The following is a 9,089-nucleotide window of genomic DNA, read 5'->3' on the forward strand; positions in this document are numbered from 1 at the left end:
CAATATTTTCATATTTCCTAAGTGTTGCCTTATGACCTAAAATATGGTCTACTTTGGAGAAGATTCACTGAACTTCTGAGAAGCCAGTGTTTTCAGCATTTGTTCAATGAAATATTCTTTAGATGTCCGTTAAATCCTGTTGATTTACTATATTTTTCAGGTGCAAGTGTCTTTCCTGTATTATCTGGATGCCCAGTTATTGGTGAGAGACGTGCTAAAATTGCTCACTGGTATTGAACTGGGATCTGTCTGAGGCTGTGATTCAAGCTGAGTCTCTTTTAGGTAATTAGTTACACCCATGTGTAGGCCATAAATATTTCTCATCATTGTATCTGTGGGTTGTATTTTTCCCTGTACTGTATAAAATGACCTTCCTTGACTCTTGTGTTTAATATTGCTTTGAAGTATGCTTGTCAGATAAGAGAATAGGTACTCCTGCTCCTTTGGGGTTCCCTTCACATGGTATATAAATTTCCATCCTTTCATTTTCAGCCTGTGACTCTCCTTGCTTGTTAAGTTCATCCCTTTCAAACAATACATAGTTGGGTTTTATTTTCTAATGCATTCTGTCATCATGTGTCTTTTACTTGGAGAATTGAAACCATTTATATTCCACATTAAAGTGACATTTATTAATTACTTCCACTTTGATTTCATTCTAATGTTTAAATCATTAGACACTCCTGTTTCTCATTTGCTTTGCTATTCTTTGAATATGATTTGTTCATTTGTGGGATCTGTAAAGGATGCCAGAGCATCCAGGCCTGCTGGGCATAGGATTGCTTTGGATCACCTGCCCCTCTCCAGCACAAATGGCCCTGGGGCTTCCAGACTAGGCAGGCCAGGGCAGAACCTTCAAGACAAAGTGTAGTTGACATGTTTGTGTTCCCCTGACCCAGAGCCAAGCCTTCTGTTCTAAAGCACAATCCGTGCAAGATACTCCTTGCTGGGTTCCTGTATTTAGCCCTAATAATAAACTCCCTGAGGAATGGTGTCCACAAACCCTCCCACAGTGTTGGCCTCTGTCCCTTAGAGAATCCTAGCTGATCCACGACAAGGTCACAATGTTACTGACTTGTTTCACAAGCCCTGGACACTCCCTATGTGTCCATTGGCTTATAATAATTGAACCCACAATATTGTGCATGACTTGCTGAACCCCACACTGAGCTTGGTGCTGGGTCACAGGCTAAAGGGACTTTGTACCTGATGAAGGACTCACCAAGGGCCACTATAGACCCAGGGTAGAGGGTGTTTCCCCTTAGAGACTGTGTCTGATGCTGGGAACAGTTTCTGTCTCTCTGCTGGGGCTAGATTAGGTGGGGCTGTGTCCTTGACTGGGGGCACTGGGAAGCCATCCTGATGGAATCTGCTGTCAACTTCCCAGGAAGTGCTGCCTCCCAGAAGTGTGTTCAGAGGGCTCCTGCATACACATAAGCCCACTTCTCCCCACCACCCATCTGTGCACCATGTTTGAAGCTAGGGATCTGAACACCAGCTCTTGGTGTTCACGGACAGTGTGCTAGGGGAGGTTTTATGCTCCCACAAACCGTGAACTCCATGGACTACCCTGTCTATCACTGCTGACACCTGAAGTGCCTCACTGGTTGGTCCTCATGATCAGAGAGTTCCCCAGCTCTTGGAGAGAAGAGAAGTCCATATTGGCTGAAGGCTGAGCTCAGCATTGATTTCTCCACAGGCAGTGAAGGTTGGAAAGTCCCTTTAACCAAAGAAGTTTCCAATTCTGTGAACATAATAAAAATTCAAATGACATTTTGAATTTATCACAAAGGTTTTATTTCTTCTTCAATTTAAGTTTTTAGATATGTCCCACCTCTGGGATGATGGGACAAATGCGATCCTGAGAATTGTCCTTGGTTGAGGGTCAACCTTGTTTGAGAGATGACTGCAGATTCCAGTCATCCTGCAGATTCCAGTCATCCCAGGCTACATCCCCAGGATGGGTGGAGTGAGGAGCATGGTTGCAGAAGAGGCCATCTTTGTTAGTAAGGAGGTACTGGTAAGTCCGAGGGACCCCATTCTATCCCCAGGGTAGCAGCAAGTGGGGAGATTACACACTTCCCTCCCCAAGAGGAGGAAGAGGGGAGGCCGGTGGTGAGGAGAGTTGGGGAGAAACCAGGGACTGCTGGGCAGACTAGGGGACAACCACAATTTCCTCCCTGGCCTGTTTTGCTCTCCAGTGCCTCTGCAGGTCCTACTTGGGGGATCGGGAAGTTACTGGCTGGGCCTTCGTGTCTCCAAGGAGAGAGCTTGTTATATGTTCTGCTGGGAGGAAGCCACTCTAGAATAAAGAATGGATGGTTCCTGAGGTTGGACAAGCTGATCTAGGCATCACCATGGCTTCAGGAGGTAAACAAGGGAGGCCTCAGTCTGGCTCTGAAGGGACAGTTCAGGTAAGTGAGGCCTGGCCATTGCCCTCCTTATCTCCAAGTCTTTGAATCCAGTGTGTACTGGAGTCCTGGCCGGTGAGATTCTGGTGGTGTTGTGCAGACCCAGGTTGGAGCTCAAGGAATTCCAGGCCTGCAAACACCAGCACAATTCCCATGAAAATCAGGGTGCTTCGGTCCCCATGGGGGTGACTCCCTGCCCCATCCACTAGAAGTCTTGGTCATCCCTGATGGTCTTTGACCCTCCTCAATACAGTTTTCTTGAGAGCTCACCACACAGAACTGGTGTCCACTCAGGATCCTTCTCACCTGAAGTGATGACACAGGGCCCAGGTTCTCTGAGGCTGCTCTGGGTTTCAGCCCTGGAACCCAGATGATATACAATGGACATTAGTATTGCAGTCTGCAGTGCAGCTATTTTATTAGTTTTATATACCATAGTATGTACAGCATATTGGTATTAAAGGTCACAAGGAAGATAATATATCAGTTTAATTCTGATAGGATGTGGCCCAGAAGGTAGTCATTTCATTAGTTTTAGTTACTATAGTATGGATGCTTTACTAGTAGTAAAGGTCACATGGAAGCTCTTTCATTAGTTCTAAATACTATAGTCTGAATAGCATGTAAGTAATGAAGGTCACAGGCAACTATTTTATTAGTTTTGGATGCTATACATGGATATCTTATTACCATGAAAGGTTGTAGCATGGCTATTAAACCAGTTTTCAATGCTATATTATGGCTATCATATAGTATTAAAGGCCACAGAGGAGTAATTATAATAGTTTCAATTCTATAGCATGGATACCATATTATTATTAAAGGCCACATTGCCACAGTATTAATATCATATTAGTATTAAGAGTCCCAGGGCACCTATGTATTTTATTTAGATGCTGAGATATGGTATCATTTTAATATTAAATCCACAGGGCCAATATCATATTAGTTTTAGATGCTATAGTATGGCTATTATTTACTATTAAAACCAAAATATAGGTATTATATTAGTATTAGATGCTACATTATGCATATCATATTAATATTAAAGACCACAGGGAGGCTATTACATTGGTTTTAGATACCATACTATGGATATTATATAAGTATTACAGACACAGGGCAGCTATTATATTAATATTAGATGCTATACTATGGAATTTATATTAGTACAAAAGGTCAGGATGTAGCTATTATAGTAGTTTTACATATAATATAGAGACTACATTTATATTAAAGGACACAAGACAGCTACTGTACTAGTTTTTGATGCTAGTATTGATACTATATTAGTAATAAAGGTGATAGGGAAGTTATTACACTATTTTTGTAGGCTACAATATGGTCATTATATTTTATTAAAGGCCACAGGGCAGTTATTATATTAGTTGTAGAGGCCAAAGTATAGATATTATATTAATATTAAATGCCAAAGGGCAGATGTTATATTAGTTTTAGATGTTATATATGCACATCACACTAGAATAAAAGCCACAGGACAGTTACATCAACTTTCAATGCAATAATATGATTATCACATTAATATGGGTGGTCACACAGCACTTTTAATATCTGTTTAAGATGATACAGTGTTGATATTAGTATTAAAAGGCCACAGGGAAGCTATTATTTCAGTTTTAGATGTACTCATATGAATATCATATTAGTATTAAATGCCATAGGTAGATATTTTGCCAGTTTTAGAGGCTAAAGAAGGATACTGTTGGAACTGAAGGCCACAGTGCAGCTACTATATTAGTTTTAGATGATACAATATAGACATCATATTAATGTTAAAGGCCACAAGGCAATAATTATACCATTTTCAGGGATATCATATTAATACTAAAGGTCTAAGGGAAACAATTATGTCAGTTTTAGATGCTATACTTTGGATATCATGTTGGTATTAAAGGTCACAAATAAAATATTATATTAGTTTTAGATGGTATTTGATGGATATCATATTAGTACTAAGGTTACAAGGTAGGTATTATATTAATTTTAGATACTATAGTAGTGGTGCTAATATTAATATTGAAGGCCACAGGTAAGCTTATCAGTTTTATTAGAAGCCACAGTATGTATGTATATACGTACACTCACACAGACACACACACACACAGGCCACAAAGAAGCTATTATATTAGTTTAGATGCTATAATGTGGATTTTACAATAATAATAAAGGTAAAAAAGCAGCTATTTTATTAATTTCAGATGCAGTAGAATGGAAATTACATTAATTTTAATGGCCCCAGGCAGGTATTATATCAGTTTTTGATAATTCAATAATGATATTATATTAATATTAAAGGTTACCAGGCAGTTATCAGTTTTAAATGCTGCAGTATGAACATTTATACTAGTATTAAATGTCTCAGGGCAGATATTATATTAGATACAGATACAGTAGCATGGAGAGTGTGCTAATATTAATGACCACAGGGCAAGTTTGTATCAGTTTTTGATGCTATAGCATGATTTTTATATTAGTACTGAAACCACTGAGCACCTATTAGTTTTTGCTTCAATAACATAGATAACATTAAATGCCACAGGAAATATTAGTTTAAGATGCTATAGTATGGATGCTATGATGCTACATTAATATTAATTGCCACAGGACATGAATTTTATCAGATTTAAGTGCTCTACTGTGATTATTATATCAGTATTAAAGGACATAGACCACTAACATATCAGTTTTACATGTAATACTATGGATCTCTTACTAATATTAATGACCAGGGGGCAGTTATCTTATCAGTTTTAGATGCTATAATAAAGATATCATATTAGTACTAATGGCCACCAGATAGATATGTATCAGTTTTCATTGCTATAGCATGTATTTTATATTAGTAGTAGAGGCCACAGGGCAGATATTAAATCAATTTTAAGTGATACAGGATGTATATCTTATTTGTACTAAAAGCCTGAGGGAAGTTATTATATGAGTTTCAGATAATATGCTATTGATGTCATATTAGTAATTTTTGTATTTGCTTTAGATGCTGCAGTATGTATATCATTTAGTATTAAGCCCCCAGTACAGTATTATATTAACTTAGATGCTACAGTGTAAACATTATATCACATCAATATTAAAGAACACAGAGCAACTATCAAATCAATATTAGATACTGTAATAGAAATACAGTAGTTTTAAAGGCCACATGCAGCTTTTTAATCAGTTTTTGATGCTATAATATGGACATCTTATCAGTATTAAAGGCCACAAAGCAGCTATTTTGCCAGTTCTTAATGCTAAAATATGGGTATCATATCAGGATTAAAGGCCACAATGCAACTATTTTATTATATTTGATTATATAATATAGATACCTTGTATTAAAGACCATATTTATACTATAGATATAACATTAATACTAAAGACCGCATGCCAAAACAATGGATTATCATTTTAGTACACATGTTTACAAGTCAGTTCTTATATCAGTTTTTTTGTTTGTTTTGTTTTGTTTTGTTTTGTTTTGTTTTGCAATACTGGGGCCTGAACCCAGGGCTCTACCAACTGAGCTATATTCCCAGTCACTTATATCAGTTTTTGGTGCTATAGTATTGTTATGGTTTAGATATTAGGTGTTTCCCAAAAGATCAATGCACGAAGGTTTAGAAGTGAAATGATTGGTGAATGAGAGACTTCACCCAGTGAATCAATCCCCTGATAATGATGAACTGAATGGTAACTATAGCCAAGTAGGGTAAGGCTGAAGGAGGTGGGTTATTGGGGCATGCCTTTGGGGTATATATTTTATACATGGTGAGTAGAGACTCTCTCTGTGCTTCCTGGTGTGATATCCCCAGCTGCTTTTCTATACCACACCCTTCTGCCATAATGTTCAGCTTCACCGTGGGCCCCCAAGAATGGAGTCAGACATTTCTGAACTGAGACCTCTGAAAACATGAGCCCCAAAATAACTTTTACTCCTTTAAAATTGTTTATCAGGTCTTTTGATCACAGCAGTAAAAAAGCTGACTAAAACATGCATGGATATTATATTAACATTAAGGATCACAAGAAAGTCATATTAATTTTGCATGCTGCTTATTGATATTAAATTATATTGAAACTGTAAAATTTATTATATTAGTTTAATGTGCTATAGAATATTACATCAATATTAGGGCATCAGGGTAGCTGATTATAATTAGTTTAGATTCTGTATGGATACTGTATTAATGTGGAAGGTAACAGGACAGATAAAATATAATATTTAGAGGCCACACTATGGATGTATTATTAATATTAAATACAACATTGTAACTATTATGTTAGTTTTTGATGCTATAGTACTGATATCATATTAGTATTAAGGCTTACAAGTTAGCTCTTATATTAACTTTAGATGCTATAATGTGAATATCATATGAATGCTAATGGCCACAGAGCAGATATTATATTAGTTTTAGGTTCTATATTATGGATATCATATTAATATTAGACACCACAAAGGAACCATTATACTTTTAAATATTACATTATTTGATATTACTTATAAAAGCCAAAAGGTGACCATTCATTTTATGATGCTATAATATAAATATCATATTAGTATTAATGGCCACAAGGCAGGTATTTGATTAGTTTTGATGCTATACTATGGATATAACATTAGTACTAAGGACCACAGGGTATGTTAAATGGATTATCATTTAAGTACAAATGCCTACAAGGCAGCTCTTATATAAGATTTGGATGCTATAACATGGATAGTACATTAACATTAAAGTCCAGATGGAAACTAAGATATTAATTTCACAAGCTGCATATTGATTTTGAAATTGTATTACAACAAGGATAAGTTACTATATTTGTTTTAGTTGCTGAAGTATGGATAGTAAGTTAATATTAGGACCACAGGGCAGGTATTGTATTAGTACTGATTTTGTAGTGCAGATGTTATGAAAATATTAAGGCCATGGGGCAGCTATAACATTACATTAACAGTTTAGATATAATATTAACACTAAATACCCATTGTAGCAAATACATTAGTTTTAAATTATATTGTATGGGCATCATAGAACCACAGGGCAGCTCTTACATTAATTTTATATGCTACAGTCCTAAACACCACATCATATGAGTACTAAATGCCACAGGGCAGATATTAGTTTTTGATGCTATACTATGAATATTGAATTAATATTAGACACCATAAGGAGACCATTATATTAATTTTAAATGCTATATTATTGATGTGATATTAGTTACAAATGCCATTGTGTGGCCACTTTATCAGTTTCTGATGCTATGAATATCACGTCACTATTAAAGGTTAAAATTCAGAGTTTTGATCAGTTTCTGGTTCTCTAATATGGATATCATCTCTATCAGTAATAAAGCAACAAGGCAGCTATTTTATCAGGTTTCTGTGATATGCTATGGATATAAAATTAACACTGAAGATCACAAGGCATGTAAAATACTTTATGATTTTACTACTACAATCAACAATGAAGCTATTGTACTATTTTTGAATGCTAGAGCATGGGTATATATTGACATTAAGGGTCAAAGAGAAGCTATTAGTTTTACATGCTGTGTATTGATATTCAATTGTACTAAAAACAGAAGAATTTATTTTATTAACTTTACATGCTTTAGTATGGATATAACATTAGAGCCACAGAGCAACTATTTTATTAAATTTACATTCTTTAGTATGGATATTCCATTAATATTGAAGTCCACACAGGGGCTATAACATTACATTGAGAGGTCACAATATGGATATAACGTTAATGCTAAATGCCCCATTATAGCTATTACATTAGCTTTTGATGCTATAGTATGGATATAGTATTAGTACTAAGGATCATAGGACAGCTCTTATGTTAATTTTGATGTATACTATGGATATCATGAGTACCAAAGCCTATAGGGAAGGAATTATTTTAGTGTTAGATGCAATAATGTGGATGCCATGTGCTACTAATAGACACCACAATGGAACTATTATACTATTATACTTTTAAATGCCATATTATCAATATATTATTTATAAAGGCAAAGGGCAGCTCTTTTATAAGTTTCTAATACTATAATATGAATATAATATCATTATTAAAGTCCACAGGGAAATATGTTATCAGTTTTTGATGCTAGAGTATGGATATTACAGCAATATTAAAGATCAAAATGTAATTTTTATCACTTTTTGATCTTATAATGCAGATATCTCATCAGTACTAAAAGAAACAAGGCAGTTACTTATCAGTTTCTAATGATATAAAATATATATCCTATCATTATATAAGACCACAGAGCAGCACATTTACATGCTATGTCATAGATAATTTACCAACATTAAAACCCACAGAAGAGCTGAAATATCCACATGGGTGTTAAAATATAGACAACATATTAGTATTAATGCCACAGGGTAGTTATTATATCAGTATTAATAATAAATGTGCATATTATATTATTAATGGATATAGGGAGAAATGATATTAGCAATAAATGCTATCATAAGTTTATCATATAAGAATTAAAGGCCATAATTTCTATATGATATTATTTTTTGTGATACTGTACTATGAATATAATATTAATACTAAAGATAACAGGACATGTAAAACCAATTTTCATTTTAATATGACATAGCAAAAGGCAGGGGCATTATCACATTTAAAAGCTACAATATGG

This window comes from Sciurus vulgaris, assembly GCF_902686455.1.
Source record: "Sciurus vulgaris genome assembly, chromosome: 17".
Lineage (NCBI taxonomy): Eukaryota > Metazoa > Chordata > Mammalia > Rodentia > Sciuridae > Sciurus > Sciurus vulgaris.